The sequence below is a fragment of the Heliangelus exortis genome, unplaced genomic scaffold, assembly GCF_036169615.1.
Source record: "Heliangelus exortis unplaced genomic scaffold, bHelExo1.hap1 Scaffold_66, whole genome shotgun sequence".
Classification (NCBI taxonomy): Eukaryota; Metazoa; Chordata; class Aves; order Apodiformes; family Trochilidae; genus Heliangelus; species Heliangelus exortis.
In genome coordinates this window covers 145139-150791 of record NW_027285982.1, presented here as the reverse complement: position 1 = coordinate 150791, position 5653 = coordinate 145139, and positions in this window count along the sequence as shown.

Here is a 5653-nt window from a genome sequence, read left to right as displayed (position 1 = left end):
ACCCGGCACCCACGAACACTCCGCCGCCATCTTCCCGGCACCCCGGCAAAACACTACCACCGACACTTCCGGCAGCTGCCCAGAGCGGCCTCCACGGGGCGGACACAGCCGGCGGGAAGCGGCGCCCCCTGGCGGTGGAGGACCGGTCTGGAGGACCTGCGGGCTGCTGGACTCGGAGGCGGAGGGGGATCCCCGCACGCCTGGGTCCCTTTTTCCCGCGTTTTATTTTGGGGGGAGGAGGGTAAAGAAACCGGGGAGAAGCAGCCGCAGGCCGGAACGCCCCCCAGCCTCCCCCCAGGAACCACCATCGAGCCCCAGGGGACCCTCTCGGGCTCCGGGTGCGCGTCCCCAGGGACCTCCCGTCCTCACTGGGGGACGCACTGAGCCCCCAGGGACCCCCTGTCCTCGTTGGAGGGAACATCCTGTCCCCCAGGGAGGGACCCCCTGTCCTTGCTGGGAGGGACCCCGTGCCCCCCAGGGCCCCCTCCGCACTCTGCTGAGCACCCCACACCCCCAGGGTCCCCCTTCCCTGCCTGCTGGGCACCCCACACGCCCCACAGACCCCACCGCCGGCTCCGTGGGTGCCCGGATCCCCCCGGGGACCCCCCTGGGGACCTCCCTCACCCCTCACTTTGCCGTCGGGCTCCTTCACCTCCACGGCCATGCCCAGCCCGGGGGTGACTGCTGCTCCCACCCCAGGGGCACTCACGCCTCCCCTCATCCTTCTGCCCCTTGCCTCTGGTGCTTGGCGGGTTTCTTTTGGTTGGTTGGTTGGTTGTTTTTTGTTTGTTTGTTTTTTGTTTTTTAGTCATTTGAAGTCAAATCCCATAGGGAAAGCCCAAGTGCTACTTCTCTGAGCCCCTCCCCCCGTGTTTCTTTCCCAGTTGCACAGTTTGAATTCAGCCCGTCCAATCCTCCCTTTGACACCCGAGGGGATGCACTGGAAGGGAAACAATACTCAGGATTTGCCTAAAAACACATTTTGGCAGCTTACATTTCACCCATGTGTGTTCCATACAACGAACAAATTCCTGTTTTGTAGAAACAACCTCAAGAGGAAGATCTGCAGCACCAGAATTTCCTTCTCTGTTCCTGGAGATGGGTTTGAAGGGGCGACTCTCAGAGTGAACCCCCCAAAGCCACCCATTTCCAGCCTGAAATGAGCTCTGTGTGCCAGCTGTGTACACCCTGTGCCTGAGACACAGTGCAGGGAGGCTGATGTGGCCATGGGAATCTGGGAGGAAAGGAAAAGCAGCAGCACTTGGTGCTTTCTGACATCCTCACCAGCATTTACCTCGCGTGCTCCACCTGGGAAAGGCTCTGAGTGCACTGAGTGCTGTATTTACAAGTTTTTCTGATATTCCCTCCATGAACAAGTCTGAAAATACCCATTTCTGTCCTGGTAGGGAAAGGGGATCTCTCGGCCTTTACTGGTGGTCCTTGGTTCAGTGAAACCAACCTCTGGGCAGATCCTTGGGTGTTAGAGGAATGGAAAAAGCTGTTTTATTCAGGAGAGGGCAGGATGGTAAGATCTATGTCCCTCCCAGACATCCCAGAGATGCTCTCTCTGTCTGCAGTGTTCTGGTCTCCCTCCCAGGGCAGTGCTGGTGAGGTCCCTGTAAATGTATGATTTTCCTGTAATGTATGAAATGTATGATTTCCCTGTAAATGCATGATCCCATCGTGTGCAGCCCATGCTGGGATGATCATGTGTAGTACCCCTCATACCTGGATCATTTCTACTGCAGGAACCTCTTCTTCCCTCCAGGAAGCAGAGAGAAGGGGGAAGAGCTGTTACCCTGAATAAGGATACTTAATGTCTTTGGCTGGTTTTTAGTTCGGGGTTTTATAACTCCTCAGGGCGAATGGAACGGGTCCAAATTTGGAATTAATTTTTTGCTTTTGAAATTGAGCTCCCTTCCCATCTCCCTAGGTCTAAGAAGAGTCCTAAAATTGCAAGGCAACTTTAAAGGAAGAGGGCTGAACAGAATAATTGAATGGTGCCACCTTTCACTGCCAACGCCATCCTTCCTGCCTCCTCTCTTGAGCAAGAGATGCGTGAGTTTTGTCTGAAGACACAGGCACATGGAATCTGTTGGGATCATTCCTAAAAAAAATGAGCATCAAGGTTTTAGTGTTGTTTCTTCTGGCCCAAAGACTGATAAAAAACATCTCCACAATTAGCTGGTTCAAATGACCCATCGTGAGAAGCTCAATGCCAGAAACTCCATGCCTGCCCAGTGAATAAACACCAGGCACATCCTCTGGGATGCAGCCCAGAATGATGACCACGGGCAGGCAAAGAACACCCCCTCCAGATGGCAGTAACTCCCTATTTTTCTCTGTTTCTCTCTGAATTTGCCAGGGAAGCTGTTGTCTTGGTTTCTGGACAGCAAGAGCTTATGATCTAAAATTTATCTGCAAACGTGGACTTTCCTTAGAGTATTTATTTATAGTGACAACTATTCAGTGTGTGTGGATAGATCTATGTATATATCTCTGTTATATATTTCTATATCTGTGCATGTACATCTATTTTAAAACATACGTTTTTGTGTATGTACATAGATACCTACATCTACTTCTCACTGCATCACTTCTCACTGATGTCTGCATTCTGCTCTGCTCTGCCCAGGCAGAATTCTTGCAACTGAATCAAGAATATTTCCTGATGGAAAGGAAAAGAAAGGAGAGTGATGACAACAGTTTAATTTTTCATTGAATTCTCTACCAAGCTTTCCTCCTGACACTGACCAGTTGTGTTTGGTCTCTGCTGAGAGTCTGACCCGATGGCAACTGCAGTCAGTGGAGAAAGGGAGGGCTGGTTCAGACTGGGTGGCACTGGGGTGGTTTTGCAGTGGGAACTCTCAGGGAGGCGTGGGGTGCCCTTCCTTCCCTCACCACTCTCCATGCTGGATTGCAGCCAGCTCCAGAGCAAGAAAGGAGGGAGAGAGGCTGAAGGAAAGTCCAGTTGTGAGAACAAATGAAAAGGAGGCTCCTTCTTGCCTCTCGCTCCTTGTAAAATATAAACTTTTAAAATATAAACTGGTGTGACCCTGGGAGACTCACAGAAATGTGAAGTTTAAATCAAGTTGTTCCTCTGGAGTGAACAGTTTGTCTTGGTTGTCCTCACACTGAAGTGGATGGGGAATTTTTCTGTAGGAATTTTTCTGTAGCAATGCAAGATACACAGATTGCAGTTTAGATTAAGAAAAACGAATGACTGACAAAGCATTCTTTTTTTTTTATTATTATTATTATTATTATTATTATTATTATTATTATTATTATTATTATTATTATGGTGAGTTTACTTCTTCCTATAAAAAGCAGTGGCACAAATACCAGCATGCAGGCCTGTGAGATGCCTTCTGGCTGACTGCCACCCACAGTGCCACCAGGTTTACATTTTCTTTCCTCCAACCCCCCTAGAAATGTTCTGATTCACAGTCCCTGTGGCACTTGGTAGTCACTAAGCAGCCAACACACGAGACACTTTGGGTGGAATATGGTGTTTACTTTGATGAATTAATGAATTGTCCAGCTGTCCTAATAGCCCTGAATATTACCAGTGGAATTTCAGCTTGCACATGAAATGGGTATCAGTGGTTGAAAAAATAATCCAGGAGAGCACTACAGAAACAAGATGAATTGAGTTATATATAACTCAAACAGTAGAGCTAGGAGCAACATTTCTGTTTTAATACTATGGATGTTTCTAAATCAGAACCAGAGTCTGGTGTTTGATTTCTGTTTTTCTTTGAGCCTATTTTTTAATTGGAGATACAAATAGTAATTAAAAGTAATAGTGAATTAGGAGGCTATTAAGGGCTAAGATTAAAATTTCAATAAAGGAAATACTGTGATGGATGTTACTGAACTCCTAAGGCACATTTCAAGCAAACTCACTAAGAAATTCACGTTGGTTCCAGGGCAGCCATTTTATTCAGTAAAAACCTCATTTGCTGAAAATAGCTTCCCAGGTTCCAGTTAATACACAGTTAAAATTTTAGTTTGTGGTTAGAAATTAATTTTTGGAGCCCAATTGTTAGTGGCCCCAGGTAAAAAAACTGGTAGAGGTTACAATTTTATCCTGCAGAAGCCAAGAGGATTCCTTTAGGGAGAGGTCTCTGAGACCAGAGGTTATTTTTTATGAGCAGTAGCATAGCCCATCAAGGGAACCCCTTTTGGAAGCCTGATAGGGCCACTTGCCTGACTCTCATAAAATCAAAATTCAGTGTCAGACCTGAGGAACTGCAGAGCCTGAGGGAGCTGGACATGCTCTTGGGGCTGCAGAGCACCCAACACCTTTGCTTTGGGGCTCTTTACTACAGCAAATGTGTATATGCAGGATGGAGTGGGCATTGCTAAGAGTCTCTGCATGTTTCTTTTTGAAATCTGCTTTTTTGCTTTAATACCATCATGTATATATGAGTTCTGAAGAACACCTTGTCAAGTGCAATGAACAACAGGGTCTACCAGAAAAAAGTAAATACTTACTGCTGCATAACTGCTTCCAAACCCTGCCATGTTTCAACTTCATGTCAGCCATTTGGGACCCTAGAGCTCCTGTGAGTTTCTGCAGGATCTAGAAGAACTTTAATTAGAAAGTGGTCAGGGTTTCATGATTTTAATTGATGTGATTACCATAAAAAAACCACTATCGTTATCCCCCTTTCTGTTATATATTTATAAAAAAATCAGGTGTAGCACAAGGATATTTTCTCAGGCCTTAACAGCAACCAAGAAAAATGATTTTAATGACTCAGCAACATGGAGACGAGGGCAATTACTAAATAGCATTCCCCCTCACCAGGCAATCAGAGAATTTCCTGTGTACAGGTACAAATTGCATGGCTATTCTCTTCTTTGAGATACTATGAGGCAGAAAGAAAGAATATACTATGTTTTCTTTTCTGTGAATCTATGAACCAACATAAAACCAAACGCTTGTTCTCTTTTGGCTAAACATGACACCCCAGAGGACAGATTTCTAAACTGAGAGAGAGCATTGGAATGATTTAACTCACAGAGGTTTCATTTCTCACCTTTATGAGTTAAAAAGAAGGATGTAAAAAACATACAGGTCTTTACACTGCTTCCCACTGGGACAGGCAGGCTCAGATGGACTGAAGTGGAGAAGGGGCCAAGATTCAAGGTGCACCAGGTGAAACAACAAAAAAGTGGAGCAGAAAACCACACTCCATTTCCTTCAGCATTCTCCGTTGTCTAAGCCAAAGGGAACAACTCCCTGGCACCCACTAACCAGGCCTGGGCTGCAAATTAGCACCTGCACAATCACTTTTATCTCTTTTCTTCCTTTTTAATTTTAAACCAAAATTAGGTCAGTCTGCAGCCAGATAATAAGATCATAGAATCACAGAACTGGCTGGGTTGGAAGGGACCTCAGAGCTCAACAAGTCCAACCCTTGCTCCACTCCCCCCGTGGTTCCCAGCCCATGGCACTGAGTGCCACATCCAGGCTCTTTGGAAATATCTCCAGGGATGGAGAATCCACCCCTTCCCTGGGCAGCCCATTCCAATGGCTGATCCCCCTCTCCAGAAAGAAATCCTTTCTCATGTCCAACCTAAACCTCCCCTGGCACAACTTGAGACCTCTTGTGCCCTCTTGTCTTGCTGAGAGTTGCCTGGG